This window comes from Aplidium turbinatum, chromosome 18 (assembly GCF_918807975.1).
Source record: "Aplidium turbinatum chromosome 18, kaAplTurb1.1, whole genome shotgun sequence".
Lineage (NCBI taxonomy): Eukaryota > Metazoa > Chordata > Ascidiacea > Aplousobranchia > Polyclinidae > Aplidium > Aplidium turbinatum.
This window is the reverse complement of record NC_137489.1, coordinates 16,745,396-16,763,276: the sequence shown is the minus strand read 5'-3', so window position 1 is coordinate 16,763,276 and position 17,881 is coordinate 16,745,396. Positions and strand designations below refer to the sequence as shown.

Genomic DNA, 17,881 nt, shown 5'->3' with positions numbered 1-17,881 from the left:
TACAACAAATTAAGAAAAAAAAAACGTTTAGGAGATAAGAAGCGCCTGCGGCAAACAACTGCGTATTGAGGCGAGGACTGCAGTATTTTATGAGCAAAGCCTCGTAGATTTTCGTATCAAATTCGGTGGAACATTTACGCACAACTTTAAAAGACTCCAAGGATGGTTTGTTGCTTGAACATGTTTGACAAGCGAATATATGGTCTTTAAAGGGATACTAAAGGAAAAACCTGACTTGGCGATTTTCCACGTTCTTTGTGTTTAACATGCTACCATAAAACGATTTTTAATAAAATTTTGCCCCATTGCGGTCTGACCACCATTGTGGGCGTGCTTTTGTCAGGGCTTTCAAAATGAGATTGAGCCTGAGCAACGAAGCGTGCGACTGTGCAGTCTACGTCATAAAGGCTAGCAATCAACCGATCACGCAATAATTGTTACTGCGGGCGATTTGACTGTAGGCTATGTATGTATTTACATCAAAACAGCACATTTTAACATCAAAACAGCAGACAGTTTGCTCAAAACATCAGATTGGTAACGTCGCTTTTGTTATTGCTGGCCTTTATGACGTATTCTCGAGCAGTGTTTGCACGTTTTGGTCATTTTGAAAAAAATGAAAATAAATGAAACTCTGGACTTTGGGCCTTGCCAGCGCCATTGAAAACAAATTTTTTAAAGGCCTACTAAATGAAAATTTCAAACTGGAATTAAGCATTAAAATGCGTAAACTGAACATTCAAGAATACATTTCAAAAAAAATTACCGAAAAAAAAAAAAATGTTTTCAATGGCGCTGGCAAGGCCCAAAGTCCAATGTTTCATTTTTTTTCAAAATAACCAAAAGTGCAAACACTGCTCGAGAATACGTCACAAAAGACAGCAATAACAAAAGCCACGTTACCATATCTGATGTTTTGAGTAAACTGTCTGATGTTTTGATGTTGAAATCTGATGTTTTGATGTACATACATAGGCTACATAGCCCACAGTCAAATCGTCTGCAGTAACAATTATTGCGAGATCAGCTGATTGCTAGTCTCCAGTGATGCAAACTGTACAGTCGCATGCTTCGCTGCTCAAGCCCAATCTTGTTTTGAAAGCTCTTGACAAAAGCACGCGCGCAATGGTGGTCACGCAGACTGCAATGGGGCAAAATTTTATTGAAAATCGTTTTATGGTAGAATGTTAAACAGAAAGAACGTGGAAAATCGCCAAGTCAGGTTTTTCCTTTAGTATTCCTTTAATGGCACTTTTTCTGTTCAAATTAGTTAAATCTAAGTGCTCCCTCACTCTCGTGGCCAAATGCCGCGTGGGCATACCAATGTATGTACAGTTTGCGTCATGCGAACAAGTGAACTTGTACATGACATTTGAACACAAGCAGGAGGGAGTCCTAGATTTAAGCTGAAAATAATAAATAACTTTTAATGTTTAAATACACCGGAATAATATCAACGTTGAACTTCATTTTAATAAAACTTTACATATTACCGACAAAACGTTTCGATGCTTTACCAATGAAGGGAACTGTTAGAAAGTTTCTGAATTCACGTTCGTCCGCTTGAGAGTGGGTAGAACGTGAGTCCAAAAACCCCCTGAGCACCTTATTGAAAAACCATGTGGGGTAGTTGTTCGCATTAAAATAAGAACGTAAACGATTTCCATTATTAAAACTATCAAAATTAGAGCAAATATCTTGTACTCGCTTGGGCAGGCACATTAATCCAGATTTGTAGGTAGAAGGACATACAGCATTAAAATTGAGAAGTAGGTTGGTATTGGTTGGTTTTCGCCAAACCCAAGTGTCCAATTTGTTGCTATAAATTTTAATTCCAACATCGAGAAAGGAAATGGTCTGGTTGGCCTTTTCTACCGTAAAAGTTATATTAGGATGTTGTGAGTTAAGACTGTTGAGAAACTGCATACAAGAATTATTAATTATCATTAAATATAACAAAAATGTCGTCAACATAACGTAGCCTAAGTGCAATTTAGGATGGCAGTTTACATCAGTATCAGAAAAACAAAATGTGCCAGAAAGAAATTAGCAAGAGTTGGACCCAGAGGTGAGCCCATTGCCACACCATTAATTTGTTTATATAACTTGTCTTTGTATAGAAACATACCTTTGGTGGTCATGTGCAATAGTTTTATAAAAGTATCTTTTTTGATAGGTGGATGGTTGGGCTGGTTTCGCGAAAAAATACTGTTGGCAACAGTGTCTATAGTTTCATTTAAAGGAACATTGGTGAATAATGACTTTACATCGAAACTAACCATCAGTTGATTCGTAACACACTGAAAATTATTGAGTTTTTCAAAAAAATCGTTAGTAGAATTGAGCATGTAATTATTCGGCATATGTGGTTTGGTAATTCGGCAGAACCCAAATCTGTGAATTTCCATGAACAGTCCCCATCCTCCACTCATCTTTTTCGAAATAGAACAACCATCGGGCACGGTTATTGCTTGCAACAGTGCCGGTCTTAGGGTATTTCGGGCCTTGTGCGGAACATGCTTTGCGGGTCCCAATGACAATGATCCAATTCAGTGGCGTAGCTAGGTATTTTGAAAGGAGAGGGGGGTCTGGGGGACTTCCCGCAAAAATTTTTGAAGAATTACTTTGAATTTGGGGCATTCTGAGAGCATGTTCAACAAAAATTTGGGTATGAATATTACGGTAAAATGGTGCTGTCCGGTGGCATAGCAAAAGGATAAGATCATGCTTTCTTCAGCACTTTTCGGAAATAAAGGTATGTCTCTATGTTGATTCTGGATGCAACCTATTTCGTCCCCTGAAAAATTTGTACCCCGATTTCGTATCCTGAAATCGGAGTAACAAAATCAAATTTCGACCTATTTCGTCCCCTGAAAAGATCGAGAGAAATTCTGAAATGTTTGCGGCAACTCCGATCAGCGACTTTGGCTCTTTTTTCTTTTTTTTCTTGATCTATTTAAGGTACGAAATGTTCAGGGGACAAAATAGGTTGCACCCGTTGAGTCTCTATGTTTTCTTGTTGCTAATTCTTTTGTTGAGTTCACTTGTTGAACTTTTCCATTGAAAATAACAAAATTACTGCATTTTCTGAGTAAATTGCGGGCCCCCTAATTTGCGGGCCCTGTGCGATCGCACGGTTTGCACACCCCCAAAGATCGGCACTGCTTGCAACTCCTTTTATTGCGAGTAGAGCGTTGCACAAAGCTCGCAGCAGCAGCAGCATGTTATCGTCTGCCTCATTTCAGAACCTCACGTCAGAATAAAATATGGACATAAATGTGGTGAAATATTTCAATTAAAAGGAAAAAAAAAATTGTAAATTTGACTAATTAGAAAAATTCAAATCAACAAAGAAGCTATAACGATCAAATTGTTTATCGGGATGAAAAGTTTGTCTAATTTTTCAGATTTATTCTTCTTGTATAAAGAAATTACGACTTATTCGGATTAGCATGCATAATCGAGCATCCAAAAGATTGTTTTATGTAAACTATGACCATCTGGAATTTTTTTGTGTTTGTGATGACATCGTGTTTCTTTACTTTACTTTTACTTACTTTACCTTCTTACGTAGTTACTTACTCACTTACTTACTTACTTACCACTTACTCACTTACTCACTTACTCTGTTACTCTCTTACTCTCGTACTCGCTTACTCACTTACCCACATACTCACTTACTCACTTACCCACTTACCCACTTACCCACTTACCCACTTACCCACTTACCCACTTACTCACTTACCCACTTACCCACTTACCCACTTACCCACTTACCCACTTACCCACTTACCCACTTACCCACTTGCTCACTTGCTCACTTACTCACTTACTCACTTACTCACTTACTCACTTACTCACTTACTCACTTACTCACTTACTCACTTACTCACTTACTCACTTACTCACTTACTCACTTACACACTTACTCACTTACTCACTTACTCACTCACTAACTTTACTTTGCTTTATCGTTTGTGTATATTGTTCAAGTCAATATCCAAATCGAATGGCAACTGGATTGTTCTCTTGTAAAAGAAAAGTTTCAGTGATTGATATTAGGAAAGTCTTATCATGGAGAAGTTGTGAGAACGAAATAGTTTCATTTTATAACAAAACAAAATGGTCAAACAACATTAAAGTGCATTGGCCGGGAATCGAACCCAGCTCCTCGCGTAGCAGGCGAGGATTCTACCACTGAACCACCAATGCTGAAACATGTTCCCAGACCGGAAATCGAACCCGGGCCGCGTGGGTGAAAGCCACGAATCCTAACCACTAGACCACCTGGGATACAATCAAACACTAAATCTTCCACAATTGGATAAGAACATTGATAACAATCAGTTCGACCTCATTCGGCAGAGCCCAAATTTGTGAATTTTCATGAACAGTCCCCATCCCCCACTCATCTCTTTCTATATGGAACAACCATGATGATGGCACGGTTGATGCCTGCAACTCCTTTTATTGCGAGTGAAAGGTAGCACAAAGCTCGCAGCAGCAGCAGCAGCATGTTATCGTTTGCCTCTTTTCAGAATTTTAAGTCAGAATAAAATAGACATAAATGTGGTGAAACATTTCAATTAAAAGACACACAAATTGCAATTTTGATCAGAAAACTTCATATCAACAAAAAAGCTATAACGATCAACCCTTTTTATCGGAATGAAATGATTGTGTATTTTTTCAGATTTATTTTCGTCGCATAAAGATATGACGACTTATCCGGACGAGCATGCATAATCGATCATCCAAAAGATTGTTTTATGTAAACTATGAGCATCTGGAATTTGTTTGTGTTCGTGATCACATTGTGTTTCTTTACTATCGTTTGTGTATATTGCTCAAAATCCAAGTCGAATGGCAAATGGATTGTTCTCTTGTAAAAAAAAGTTCCAAAGATTTGATAACTTATTAGGAAACTGTTATCATGGAGAAATTGTGAGAACGAAATAGTTTCATTTTATAACAAAATAAAATGGTCAAACAACATAAAAGTGCATTGGCCGGGAATCGAACCCGGGCCCCCGCGTGGCAGACGAGGATTCTACCACTGAACCACCAATGCTGAAACATGTTCCCAGACCGGGAATCGAACCCGGGCCGCGTGGGTGAAAGCCACGAATCCTAACCACTAGACCCCCTGGGATACAATCAAACACTAAATCTTCCACAATTGGATAAGAACATTGATAACAATCAGTTCGACCTCATTCGGCAGAGCCCAAGTTTGTGAATTTCCATGAACAGTCCCCATCCCCCACTCATCTCTTTCTATATGGAACAACCATGATGATGGCACGGTTGATGCCTGCAACTCCTTTTATTGCCAGTGGAAGGTAGCACAAAGCTCGCAGCAGCAGCATGTTATCGTCTGCCTCTTTTCAGAATTTTAAGTCAGAATAAAATAGACATAAATGTGGTGAAACATTTCAATTAGAAGACACACAAACTGCAATTTTGATCAGAAAACTTCATATCAACAAAAAAGCTATAACGATCAACCCTTTTTATCGGAATGAAATGATTGTGTATTTTTTCAGATTTATTTTCGTTGCATAAAGAAATGACGACTTATCCGGACGAGCATGCATAACACTGGTCTACACGATTTTTGCTCTGTAAACTTTGAAAACTGATTTAGAGTAATTTTGGAGTGCTGAATCCGAATATGACCTCAGATTTATGCTATCACGTCAGGTTTGTGAGATATGATAACAGCATATTGTTACTTTTGTCAAAAGTGGAAGATTTGACGTTGCGTTTATTGCACATACACATTGTGCAAGATCTAGAAATCCAGGCCATGTGGTGCATAAGTAGCTGAAATACACCTACCAATTATAATTTTGATACCAATTTTTTTTCTAAACAACATTATTAACAAGGCAGTAATAACAAGCTAAAAGGGAGGCTATAAGTGTAACTGACCCCCTCCCCCCGTCAATGTTTTGCATGAAACCACAAAGATTTAACCGTATCTGTCACTGCTTCCTTTTGGCGTCAAGAGTTACTGGCCGAGATCATCAGGTCTACGTCTCTCTTATTGCTAATTACTCCGTCGGCTTATATCAAATAACAACGGGAAAAAGTATGCCGTTGGTCAAAAGCCTTATCTATCACTTCAATCAATTTATTTCGCAAAATATATTCGTGATTGTGTATTTTAGGTAGAAAAGGTGATAAAGACTCGGTTTTTGACCTATTTTCGCCATTTCTTGGTCAAATTTCTCAGTTGATATTTTATTTTGAAAGTCCTCTTGCATAGAACACAGAATTTTATCAATTTTGTATTTCCGTTTTTGTGCAAACAGTATTCCATGCACTTTTTGCACTACAAAGCAGTTTGTGCAAATAATAAATTACCTTCCTAATTGATGTCTGCCAGCAAAGAATGACTCATATCTCGTCAAAGACCAACTCCCTACCCAGACAGCAAAATCGACGTTGAATCAATGTAAAAATGACGGATTTTGCTGCCTGGGTAGAGATTGGAATTTTAGCGTCGTCGTGTTATGACTGACAGACACAAAATGAAACCGCACGCTAATAGTAAACTGTCAATCAAGCTATTGAATATCAGGAAATTTCTTGCATTTTATAACTGGCTGTGACAAAAGGTTTATTGTGAACTTCACAATTATCCGATGCCAACATAATCGGGATTAAAAGTTGGGGCAAGAAAAAAAAGTAAAAGCCAAGAAATCTCAGGTTTCTAGCGTCACTGCTTCTATGTGAAATTGTTGAATTAGCAGAGGGCGAGACCATAAGGTCTACGCCAGTAACAGATACGGTTAAGCAAGCCTATGGCAATGCTTGTTCAGTAACCATATTTAGGCTGTTTTGGCCAGCCTAACACTAACCTTTCGTTACAGAACTGCATATGTTGGTGGTAAACGCAACGCCAAATCTTCCACTTTTGACGAAAGTAGCAATTTGTTGTTATCATATTTTCCAAACCTGACGTGATAGGATAAATCTGAGGTCAGATTCGGATTCAGCACCCCAAAATTACTCTAAATCAGTCTTCAAAGTTCATGGACCAAAAAAAAAATCTTTTTTTGTAGACCAGTGTAATCGATCATCCAAAACATTGTTTTATGTGAACTATGAGCATCTGGAATTTTGTGTGTATTCGTGATCACATTGTGTTTCTTTACTATCGTTTGTGTATATTGCTCAAAATCCAAGTCGAATGGCAACTGGATTGTTCTCTTGTAAAAGAATAGTGCCAATGATTTTATATTAGGAAACTCTTATCATGGAGAAATTGTGACAATGAAACAGTTTTATTTTATAACAAAACAAAATGGTCAAACAACATAAAAGTGCATTGGCCGGAAATCGAACCCGGGCCCCCCGCGTGGCAGGCGAGGATTCTACCACTGAACCACCAATGCTGAAACATGTTCCCAGACCGGGAATCGAACCCGGGCCGCGTGGGTGAAAGCCACGAATCCTAACCACTAGACCACCTGGGATACAATCAAACACTAAATCTTCCACAATTGGATAAGAACATTGATAACAATCAGTTCGATCTCATTCGGCAGCGCCCAAATCTGTGAATTTCCATGAACAGTCCCCATCCCCCACTCATCTCATTCTATATGAAACAACCATGATGATGGCACGGTTGATGCCTGCAACTCCTTTTATTGCGAGTGGAAGGTAGCACAAAGCTCGCAGCAGCAGCATGTTATCGTCTGCCTCTTTTCAGAATTTTAATTCAGAATAAAATAGACATAAATGTGGTGAAACATTTCAATTAGAAGACACACAAACTGCAATTTTAATCAGAAAACTTCATATCAACAAAAAAGCTATAACGATCAACCCTTTTTATCGGAATGAAATGATTGTGTATTTTTTCAGATTTATTTTCGTCGCATAAAAAAATGACGACTTATCCGGACGAGCATGCATAATCGATCATCCAAAAGATTGTTTTATGTGAACTATGACCATCTGGAATTTTGTGTGTGTTCGTGATCACATTGTGTTTCTTTACTATCGTTTGTGTATATTGCTCAAAATCCAAGCCGAATGGCAACTGGATTGTTCTCTTGTAAAACAATGTGCCGATGATTTGATATTAGGAAACTCTTATCATGGAGAAACTGTGACAATGAAACAGTTTTATTTTATAACAAAACAAAATGGTCAAACAACATAAAAGTGCATTGGCCGGAAATCGAACCCGGGCCCCCCGCGTGGCAAGCGAGGATTCTACCACTGAACCACCAATGCTGAAACATGTTCCCAGACCGGGAATCGAACCCGGGCCGCGTGGGTGAAAGCCACGAATCTTAACCACTAGACCACCTGGGATACAATCAAACACTAAATCTTCCACAATTGGATAAGAACGTGGATAACAATCAGTTCGATCTCATTCGGCAGCGCCCAAATGTGTGAATTTCCATGAACAGTCCCCATCCCCCACTCATCTCTTTCTATATGGAACAACCATGATGATGGCACGGTTGATGCCTGCCACTCCTTTTATTGCGAGTGGAAGGTTGCACAAAGCTCGCAGCAGCAGCATGTTATCGTCTAAAATTAATAATAATCATGCTTTTATTTGCGCCCATTGCGATAACATACGGTACACTGCGATCACAGATGCGATACAACAGCTCTTTTCAGATCTGCCTCTTTTCAAAATCTCAAGTCATAATAAAATAGACATAAATGTGGTGAAATATTTCAATTAGAAGACACACAAATTGCAATTTTGATCAGAAAACTTCAAATCAACAAAAAGCTATCAGGATCAACTCTTCAACTTTTTTTATCGGAATGAAATGATTGTGTAATTTTTTAGATTTGTTTTCGTCGCATAAAAAATTAACGACTTATCCGGACGAGCATGCATAATCGATCATCCAAAAGATTGTTTCATGTAAACTATGAGCATCTGGAATTTTGTGTGTATTCGTGATCACATTGTGTTTCTTTACTATCGTTTGTGTATATTGCTCAAAATCCAAGTCGAATGGCAACTGGATTGTTTTCTTGTAAAAGAAAAGTGCCAATGATTTGATATTAGGAAACTCTTATCATGGAGAAATTGTAAGAACGAAATAGTTTCATTTTAAAACGAAGTAAAATGGTCAAACAACATAAAAGTGCATTGGCCGGGAATCGAACCCGGGCCTCCCGCGTGACAGGCGAGGATTCTACCACTGAACCACCAATGCTGAAACATGTTACCAGACCGGGAATCGAACCCGGGCCGCGTGGGTGAAAGCCACGAATCCTAACCACTAGACCACCTGGGATACAATCAAACACTAAATCTTCCACAATTGGATAAGAACATTGATAACAATCAGTTCGATCTCATTCGGCAGCGCCCAAATCTGTGAATTTCCATGAACAGTCCCCATCCCCCACTCATCTCATTCTATATGAAACAACCATGATGATGGCACGGTTGATGCCTGCAACTCCTTTTATTGCGAGTGGAAGGTAGCACAAAGCTCGCAGCAGCAGCATGTTATCGTCTGCCTCTTTTCAGAATTTTAAGTCAGAATAAAATAGACATAAATGTGGTGAAACATTTCAATTAGAAGACACACAAACTGCAAGTTTAATCAGAAAACTTCATACTAACAAAAAAGCTATAACGATCAACCCTTTTTATCGGAATGAAATGATTGTGTATTTTTTCAGATTTATTTTCGTCGCATAAAAAATTAACGACTTATCCGGACGAGCATGCATAATCGATCATCCAAAAGATTGTTTTATGTGAACTATGAGCATCTGGAATTTTGTGTGTGTTCGTGATCACATTGTATTTCTTTACTATCGTTTGTGTATATTGCTCAAAATCCAAGTCGAATGGCAAATGGATTGTTCTCTTGTAAAAGAAAAGTGCCGATGATTTGATATTAGGAAACTCTTATCATGGAGAAATTGTGACAACGAAACAGTTTCATTTTATTACAAAACAAAATGGTCAAACAACATAAAAGTGCATTGGCCGGAAATCGAAACCGGGCCCCCCGCGTGGCAAGCGAGGATTCTACCACTGAACCACCAATTCTGATTTAAAATTATGAAATAAAGCAGACGATAACATGCTGCTGCTGCGAGCTTTGTGCTACCTTCCACTCGCAATAAAAGGAGTTGCAGGCATCAACCGTGCCATCATCATGGTTGTTCCATATAGAAAGAGGTGAGTGGGGGATGGGGACTGTTCATGGAAATTCACAAATTTGGGCTCTGCCGAATGAGGTCGAACTGATTGTTATCAACGTTCTTATCCAATTGTGGAAGATTTAGTGTTTGATTGTATCCCAGGTGGTCTAGTGGTTAGGATTCGTGGCTTTCACCCACGCGGCCCGGGTTCGATTCCCGGTCTGGGAACATGTTTCAGCATTGTTGGTTCCGTGGTAGAATCCTCGTCTGCCACGCGGGGGGCCCGGGTTCGATTCCCGGCCAATGCACATTTATGTTGTTTGACCATTTTACTTTGTTATAAAATGAAACTATTTCGTTCTCACAATTTCTCCATGATAACAGTTTCCTAAAAAGTTATCAAATCTTTGGAATTTTTTTTACAAGAGAACAATCCAGTTGCCATTCGACTTGGATGTTGAGCAATATACACAAACGATAGTAAAGAAACACAATGTGATCACAAACACAAACAAATTCCAGATGCTCATAGTTTACATAAAACAATCTTTTGTATGATCGATTATGCATGCTCGTCCGGATAAGTCGTCATATCTTTATGCGACGAAAATATATCTGACAAAATACACAATCATTTTATTCCGGTAAAAGAAGTTGAAGAGTTGATCCTGATAGCTTATTTTGTTGATTTGAAGTTCTCTGATCAAAATTACAATTTGTGTGTTTTCTAATTGAAATATTTCACCACATTTATGTCTATTTTATTCTGACGTGAGATTCTGAAAGGAGGCAGACGATAACATGCTGCTGCTGCGAGCTTTGTGCTACTTTCCACTCGCAATAAAAGGTGTTGCAGGCATCAACCGTGCTATCATCATGGTTGTTCCATATAGAAAGAGATGAGTGGAGGATGGGGACTGTTCATGGAAATTCACAGATTTGAGCGCTGCCGAATGAGATCGAACTGATATTTTATCAACGTTCTTATCCAATTGTGGAAGATTTAGTTTTTGATTGTATCCCAGGTGGTCTAGTGGTTAGGATTCGTGGCTCTCACCCACGCGGCCCGGGTTCGATTCCCGGTCTGGGAACATGTTACAGCATTGGTGGTTCAGTGGTAGAATCCTCGCTTGCCACGCGGGGGGCCCGGGTTCGATTCCCGGCCAATGCACTTTGATGTTGTTTGACCATTTTATTTCGTTTTAAAATGAAACTGTTTCGTTCTCACAATTTCTCCATGATAAGAGTTTCCTAATATCAAATTATTGGCACATTGTTTTACAAGAAAACCATCCATTTGCCATTGGACTTGGATTTTGAGCAATATACACAAACGATAGTAAAGAAACACAATGTGATCACGAATACACACAAAATTCCAGATGCTCATAGTTTACATGAAACAATCTTTTGGATGATCGATTATGCATGCTCGTCCGGATAAGTCGTTAATTTTTTATGCGACGAAAACAAATCTAAAAAAATACACATTCATTTCATTCCGATAAAAAAAGTTGAAGAGTTGATCCTGATAGCTTTTTGTTGATTTGAAGTTTTCTGATCAAAATTGCAATTTATGTGTCTTCTAATTGAAATATTTCACCACATTTATGTCTATTATATTCTGACTTGAGATTTTGAAAAGAGGCAGATCTGAAAAGAGCTGTTGTATCGCATCTGTGATCGCAGTGTACCGTATGTTATCGCAATGGGCGCAAATTAAAGCATGATTAGTATTATTATTAGACGATAACATGCTGCTGCTGCGAGCTTTGTGCAACCTTCCACTCGCAATAAAAAGAGTGGCAGACATCAATCGTGCCATCATCATGGTTGTTCCATATAGAAAGAGATGACTGGGGGATGGGGACTGTTCATGGAAATTCACACATTTGGGCGCTGCCGAATGAGATCGAACTGATTGTTATCCACGTTCTTATCCAATTGTGGAAGATTTAGAGTTTGATTGTATCCCAGGTGGTCTAGTGGTTAGGATTCGTGGCTTTCACCCACGCGGCCCGGGTTCGATTCCCGGTCTGGGAACATGTTTCAGCATTGGTGGTTCAGTGGTAGAATCCTCGCTTGCCACGCGGGGGGCCCGGTTTCGATTCCGGGCCAATGCACGTTTATGTGGTTTGACCATTTTATTTTGTTATAAAATAAAACTGTTTCGTTGTCACAATTTCTCCATGATAAGAGTTTCCTAATATCAAATCATCGGCACTTTTCTTTTACAAGAGAACAATCCAGTTGCCATTCGACTTGGATTTTGAGCAATATACACAAACGATAGTAAAGAAACACAATGTGATCACGAACACACACAAAATTCCAGATGCTCATAGTTCACATAAAACAATCTTTTGGATGATCGATTACACTGGTTTACAAAAAAAGTTTTTTTTTTTGGTCCATGAACTTTGAAGATTGATTTAGAGTAATTTTGGGGTGCTGAATCCGAATCTGACCTCAGATTTATCCTATCACGTCAGGTTTGGAAAATATGATAACAACAAATTGCTACTTTTGTCAAAAGTGGAAGATTTGGCGTTGCGTTTACCACCAACATATGCAGTGCTGTAACGAAAGGTTAGTGTTAGACTGGCCAAAACAGCCTAAATATGGTTACTGAACAAGCATTGCCATAGGCTTGCTTAAATCTTTGTGGTTTCATGCAAAACATTGACGGGGGGAGGGGGTCAGTTACACTTATAGCCTCCCTTTTAGCTTGTTATTACTGCCTTGTTAATAATGTTGCTTAGAAAAAAAATTGGTATCAAAGTTATAATTGGTAGGTGTATTTCAGCTACTTATGCACCACATGGCCTGGATTTCTAGATCTTGCACAATGTGTATGTGCAATAAACGCAACGTCAAATCTTCCACTTTTGACAAAAGTAACAATATGCTGTTATCATATCTCACAAACCTGACGTGATAGCATAAATCTGAGGTCATATTCGGATTCAGCACCCTAAAATTACTCTAAATCAGTTTTCAAATTTCACAGAGCAAAAATCGTGTAGACCAGTGTTATGCATGCTCGTCCGGATAAGTCGTCATTTCTTTATGCGACGAAAATAAATCTGAAAAAATACACAATCATTTCATTTCGATAAAAAGGGTTGATCGTTATAGCTTTTTTGTTGATATGAAGTTTTCTGATCAAAATTGCAGTTTGTGTGTCTTCTAATTGAAATGTTTCACCACATTTATGTCTATTTTATTCTGACTTAAAATTCTGAAAAGAGGCAGACGATAACATGCTGCTGCTGCGAGCTTTGTGCTACCTTCCACTCGCAATAAAAAGAGTTGCAGGCATCAACCGTGCCATCATCATGGTTGTTCCGTATAGAAAGAGATGAGTGGGGGATGGGGACTGTTCATGGAAATTCACAAATTTGGGCTCTGCCGAATGAGGTCGAACTGATTGTTATCAATGTTCTTATCCAATTGTGGAAGATTTAGTGTTTGATTGTATCCCAGGTGGTCTAGTGGTTAGGATTCGTGGCTTTCACCCACGCGGCCCGGGTTCGATTCCCGGTCTGGGAACATGTTTCAGCATTGGTGGTTCAGTGGTAGAATCCTCGCTTGCCACGCGGGGGGCCCGGGTTCGATTTCCGGCCAATGCACTTTTATGTTGTTTGACTATTTTATTTTGTTATAAAATAAAACTGTTTCATTGTCACAATTTCTCCATGATAAGAGTTTCCTAATATCAAATCTTTGGCACTTTTCTTTTACAAGAGAACAATCCAGTTGCCATTCGACTTGGATTTTGAGCAATATACACAAACGATAGTAAAGAAACACAATGTGATCACAAACACAAACAAATTCCAGATGCTCATAGTTTACATAAAACAATCTTTTGGATGATCGATTATGCATGCTCGTCCGGATAAGTCGTTAATTTTTTATGCGACGAAAATAAATCTGAAAAAATACACAATCATTTCATTCCGATAAAAAGGGTTGATCGTTATAGCTTTTTTGTTGATTTGAAGTTCTCATATCAAAATTGCAATTTGTGTGTCTTCTAATTGAAATATTTCACCACATTTATGTCTATTTTATTCTGACTTGAGATTCTGAAAGGAGGCAGACGATAACATGCTGCTGCTGCGAGCTTTGTGCTAACTTCCACTCGCAATAAAAGGTGTTGCAGGCATCAATCGTGCCATCATCATGGTTGTTCCATATAGAAAAATATGAGTGGAGGATGGGGACTGTTCATGGAAATTCACAGATTTGGGCGCTGCCGAATGAGATCGAACTGATTGTTATCCACGTTCTTATCCAATTGTGGAAGATTTAGTGTTTGATTGTATCCCAGGTGGTCTAGTGGTTAGGATTCGTGGCTTTCACCCACGCGGCCCGGGTTCGATTTCCGGTCTGGAAACATGTTTCAGCATTGGTGGTTCAGTGGTAGAATCCTCGTCTGCCACGCGGGGGGCCCGGGTTCGATTCCCGGCCAATGCACATTTATGTTGTTTGACCATTTTGTTTTGTTATAAAATGTAACTATTTCGTTCTCACAATTTCTCCATGATAAGAGTTTCCTAATAAGTTATCAAATCTTTGGAACTTTTTTTTACAAGAGAATAATCCATTTGCCATTCGACTTGGATTTTGAGCAATATACACAAACGATAGTAAAGAAACACAATGTGATCACAAACACAAACAAATTCCAGATGCTCATAGTTTACATAAAACAATCTTTTGGATGATCGATTATGCATGCTCGTCCGGATAAGTCGTCATATCTTTATGCGACGAAAATAAATCTGAAAAAATACACAATCATTTCATTCCGATAAAAGAAGTTGAAGAGTTGATCCTGATAGCTTATTTTGTTAATTTGAAGTTCTCTGATCAATATTACATTTTGTGTGTCTTCTGATTGAAATATTTCACCACATTTATGTCTATTTTATTCTGACGTGAGATTCTGAAAGGAAGCAGACGATAAGATGCTGCTGCTGCGAGCTTTGTGCTACCTTCCACTCGCAATAAAAGGTGTTGCAGGCATCAACCGTGCTATCATCATATGGTTGTTCCATATAGAAAGAGATGAGTGGGGGATGGGGACTGTTCATGGAAATTCACAGATTTGGGCGCTGCCGAATGAGATCGAACTGATATTTTATCCACGTTCTTATCCAATTGTGGAAGATTTAGTTTTTGATTGTATCCCAGGTGGTCTAGTGGTTAGGATTCGTGGCTCTCACTCACGCGGCCCGGGTTCGATTCCCGGTCTGGGAACATGTTTCAGCATTGGTAGTTCAGTGATAGAATCCTCGCCTGCCACGCGGGGGGCCCGGGTTCGATTCCCGGCCAATGCACTTTATGTTGTTTGACCATTTTATTTCGTTTTAAAATGAAACTGTTTCGTTCTCACAATTTCTTTATGATAAGAGTTTCCTAATATCAAATCATTGGAACACTTTTTTTACAAGAGAACAATCCATTTGCCATTCGACTTGGATTTTGAGCAATATACACAAACGATAGTAAAGAAACACAATGTGATCACGAATACACACAAAATTCCAGATGCTCATAGTTTACATGAAACAATCTTTTGGATGATCGATTATGCATGCTCTTCCGGATAAATCGTTAATTTTTTATGCGACGAAAACAAATCTAAAAAAATACACAATCATTTCATTCCGATAAAAAAGTTGAAGAGTTGATCCTGATAGCTTTTTGTTGATTTGAAGTTTTCTGATCAAAATTGCAATTTGTGTGTCTTCTAATTGAAATATTTCACCACATTTATGTTTATTTTATTCTGACTTGAGATTTTGAAAGGAGGCAGATCTGAAAAGAGCTGTTGTATCGCATCTGTGATCGCAGTGTACTGTTATCGCAATGGGCGCAAATATAAGCATGATTATTATTATTATTAGACGATAACATGCTGCTGCTGCGAGCTTTGTGCAACCTTCCACTCGCAATAAAAGGAGTGGCAGGCATCAACCGTGCCATCATCATGGTTGTTCCATATAGAAAGATATGAGTGGGGGATGGGGACTGTTCATGGAAATTCACACATTTGGGCGCTGCCGAATGAGATCGAACTGATATTTTATCAACGTTTTCATCCAATCATGGAAGATTTAGTTTTTGATTGTATCCCAGGTGGTCTAGTGGTTAGGATTCGTAGCTCTCACTCACGCGACCCGGGTTCGATTCCCGGTCTGGGAACATGTTTCAGCATTGGTGGTTCAGTGGTAGAATCCTCGCTTGCCACGCGGGGGGGGGGGGCCGGTTTCGATTCCCGGCCAATGCATTTTTATGTTGTTTGACTATTTTGTTTTGTTATAAAATGAAACTATTTCGTTGTCACAATTTCTCCATGATAAGAGTTTCCTAATATCAAATCTTTGGCACTTTTCTTTTACAAGAAAACAATCCAGTTGCCATTCGACTTGAATTTTGAGCAATATACACAAACGATAGTAAAGAAACACAATGTGTTTGTTTTGTTTGTTTATCTTTATCCTGCATTGCGGGAAAGCGGACTTGAGCGCTATGCATCGGTGTACGCCTTCCGACATACACCTGACCCACGCCGCAGCCGACGGCAATGTCTGTTTCGGGTTGTCTACTCTACTTATGACTTAAATTTGGTACTACCCATCACTCGAAATCGATCACTAGGTAGAGGCAATTATCGTTAAGTTTCATGCCCAGAGAAACAACAGCAAGTGCGTGAGTGGCTGGAGTCGAACATGCAGGCTCTCGACTGCGAGCCCAACGCGCTAACCACTCGGCCACGGCTGCCGACAAGTTAAAATGAAATGTGATCACGAATACACACAAAATTCCAGATGCTCATAGTTCACATAAAACAATCTTTTGGATGATCGATTATGCATGCTCGTCCGGATAAGTCGTTAATTTTTATGCGACGAAAACAAATCTAAAAAAATACACAATCATTTCATTCCGATAAAAAAAAGTTGAAGAGTTGATCCTGATAGCTTTTTGTTGATTTGAAGTTCTCTGATCAAAATTGCAATTTGTGTGTCTTCTAATTGAAATATTTCACCACATTTATGTGTATTTTATTCTGACTTGAGATTTTGAAAAGAGGCAGATCTGGAAGGAGCTGTTGTATCGCATCTGTGATCGCACTGTACCGTATGTTATCGCAATGGGCGCAAATAAAAGCATGATTATTATTATTATTAGACGATAACATGCTGCTGCTGCGAGCTTTGTGCAACCTTCCACTGGCAGTAAAAGAAGTGGCAGGCATCAACCGTGCCATCATCATAGTTGTTTTTCGTTCTCACTATTTCGTTCTAACTATTTCGTTCTAACAATTAATGTGTCTTCTAACTGAAATATTTCACCACCAATATGTCTGTTTTATTCTGACTTGAGATTCTGAATTGAGGCAGACGATAACATGCTGCTGCTGCTGCTGCGAGTTTTGTGCAACCTTCCACTCGCAATAAAAGGAGTTGCAGGCATCAACCGTGCCATCATCATGGTTGTTCCATATAGAAAGAGATGACTGGGGGATGGGGACTGTTCATGGAAATTCACAGATTTGGGCGCTGCCGAATGAGATCGAACTGATTGTTATCCACGTTCTTATCCAATTGTGGAAGATTTAGTGTTTGATTGTATCCCAGGTGGTCTAGTGGTTAGGATTCGTGGCTTTCACCCACGCGGTCCGGGTTCGATTCCCGGTCTGGGAACATGTTTC

The 17,881-nt window shown here is 39.1% G+C and overlaps 22 non-coding genes across 22 annotated transcripts; 12 read left to right on the top strand and 10 right to left on the bottom strand.

Annotated features, from left to right (window-relative positions):
* Nucleotides 1-4,142: 4,142 nt before the first annotated feature.
* Nucleotides 4,143-4,212, bottom strand: Trnas-gcu (transfer RNA serine (anticodon GCU)). The gene has a single exon. It is a non-coding gene; the product is annotated as a tRNA-Ser (tRNA).
* Nucleotides 4,213-4,221: 9 nt separating this feature from the next.
* On the bottom strand, nucleotides 4,222-4,293 carry Trnae-uuc (transfer RNA glutamic acid (anticodon UUC)). Its single transcript has one exon. It is a non-coding gene; the product is annotated as a tRNA-Glu (tRNA).
* A 708-nt stretch (nucleotides 4,294-5,001) lies between these two features.
* Trnag-gcc (transfer RNA glycine (anticodon GCC)) lies at nucleotides 5,002-5,071 on the bottom strand. The gene has a single exon. It is a non-coding gene; the product is annotated as a tRNA-Gly (tRNA).
* A 9-nt stretch (nucleotides 5,072-5,080) lies between these two features.
* Trnae-uuc (transfer RNA glutamic acid (anticodon UUC)) lies at nucleotides 5,081-5,152 on the bottom strand. The gene has a single exon. It is a non-coding gene; the product is annotated as a tRNA-Glu (tRNA).
* A 2,180-nt stretch (nucleotides 5,153-7,332) lies between these two features.
* Nucleotides 7,333-7,403, bottom strand: Trnag-gcc (transfer RNA glycine (anticodon GCC)). Its single transcript has one exon. It is a non-coding gene; the product is annotated as a tRNA-Gly (tRNA).
* A 9-nt stretch (nucleotides 7,404-7,412) lies between these two features.
* Trnae-uuc (transfer RNA glutamic acid (anticodon UUC)) lies at nucleotides 7,413-7,484 on the bottom strand. Its single transcript has one exon. It is a non-coding gene; the product is annotated as a tRNA-Glu (tRNA).
* Nucleotides 7,485-8,182: 698 nt separating this feature from the next.
* On the bottom strand, nucleotides 8,183-8,253 carry Trnag-gcc (transfer RNA glycine (anticodon GCC)). Its single transcript has one exon. It is a non-coding gene; the product is annotated as a tRNA-Gly (tRNA).
* Nucleotides 8,254-8,262: 9 nt separating this feature from the next.
* Nucleotides 8,263-8,334, bottom strand: Trnae-uuc (transfer RNA glutamic acid (anticodon UUC)). The gene has a single exon. It is a non-coding gene; the product is annotated as a tRNA-Glu (tRNA).
* Nucleotides 8,335-9,135: 801 nt separating this feature from the next.
* On the bottom strand, nucleotides 9,136-9,206 carry Trnad-guc (transfer RNA aspartic acid (anticodon GUC)). Its single transcript has one exon. It is a non-coding gene; the product is annotated as a tRNA-Asp (tRNA).
* Nucleotides 9,207-9,215: 9 nt separating this feature from the next.
* Nucleotides 9,216-9,287, bottom strand: Trnae-uuc (transfer RNA glutamic acid (anticodon UUC)). The gene has a single exon. It is a non-coding gene; the product is annotated as a tRNA-Glu (tRNA).
* Nucleotides 9,288-10,308: 1,021 nt separating this feature from the next.
* Trnae-uuc (transfer RNA glutamic acid (anticodon UUC)) lies at nucleotides 10,309-10,380 on the top strand. The gene has a single exon. It is a non-coding gene; the product is annotated as a tRNA-Glu (tRNA).
* A 791-nt stretch (nucleotides 10,381-11,171) lies between these two features.
* Nucleotides 11,172-11,243, top strand: Trnae-cuc (transfer RNA glutamic acid (anticodon CUC)). Its single transcript has one exon. It is a non-coding gene; the product is annotated as a tRNA-Glu (tRNA).
* A 9-nt stretch (nucleotides 11,244-11,252) lies between these two features.
* Trnag-gcc (transfer RNA glycine (anticodon GCC)) lies at nucleotides 11,253-11,323 on the top strand. The gene has a single exon. It is a non-coding gene; the product is annotated as a tRNA-Gly (tRNA).
* Nucleotides 11,324-12,123: 800 nt separating this feature from the next.
* Nucleotides 12,124-12,195, top strand: Trnae-uuc (transfer RNA glutamic acid (anticodon UUC)). Its single transcript has one exon. It is a non-coding gene; the product is annotated as a tRNA-Glu (tRNA).
* Nucleotides 12,196-13,632: 1,437 nt separating this feature from the next.
* On the top strand, nucleotides 13,633-13,704 carry Trnae-uuc (transfer RNA glutamic acid (anticodon UUC)). Its single transcript has one exon. It is a non-coding gene; the product is annotated as a tRNA-Glu (tRNA).
* Nucleotides 13,705-13,713: 9 nt separating this feature from the next.
* On the top strand, nucleotides 13,714-13,784 carry Trnag-gcc (transfer RNA glycine (anticodon GCC)). Its single transcript has one exon. It is a non-coding gene; the product is annotated as a tRNA-Gly (tRNA).
* A 698-nt stretch (nucleotides 13,785-14,482) lies between these two features.
* On the top strand, nucleotides 14,483-14,554 carry Trnae-uuc (transfer RNA glutamic acid (anticodon UUC)). Its single transcript has one exon. It is a non-coding gene; the product is annotated as a tRNA-Glu (tRNA).
* A 9-nt stretch (nucleotides 14,555-14,563) lies between these two features.
* Trnag-gcc (transfer RNA glycine (anticodon GCC)) lies at nucleotides 14,564-14,634 on the top strand. Its single transcript has one exon. It is a non-coding gene; the product is annotated as a tRNA-Gly (tRNA).
* Nucleotides 14,635-15,348: 714 nt separating this feature from the next.
* On the top strand, nucleotides 15,349-15,420 carry Trnae-cuc (transfer RNA glutamic acid (anticodon CUC)). Its single transcript has one exon. It is a non-coding gene; the product is annotated as a tRNA-Glu (tRNA).
* A 9-nt stretch (nucleotides 15,421-15,429) lies between these two features.
* Trnag-gcc (transfer RNA glycine (anticodon GCC)) lies at nucleotides 15,430-15,500 on the top strand. Its single transcript has one exon. It is a non-coding gene; the product is annotated as a tRNA-Gly (tRNA).
* A 796-nt stretch (nucleotides 15,501-16,296) lies between these two features.
* Trnae-cuc (transfer RNA glutamic acid (anticodon CUC)) lies at nucleotides 16,297-16,368 on the top strand. The gene has a single exon. It is a non-coding gene; the product is annotated as a tRNA-Glu (tRNA).
* A 1,433-nt stretch (nucleotides 16,369-17,801) lies between these two features.
* Trnae-uuc (transfer RNA glutamic acid (anticodon UUC)) lies at nucleotides 17,802-17,873 on the top strand. Its single transcript has one exon. It is a non-coding gene; the product is annotated as a tRNA-Glu (tRNA).
* Nucleotides 17,874-17,881: the final 8 nt, after the last annotated feature.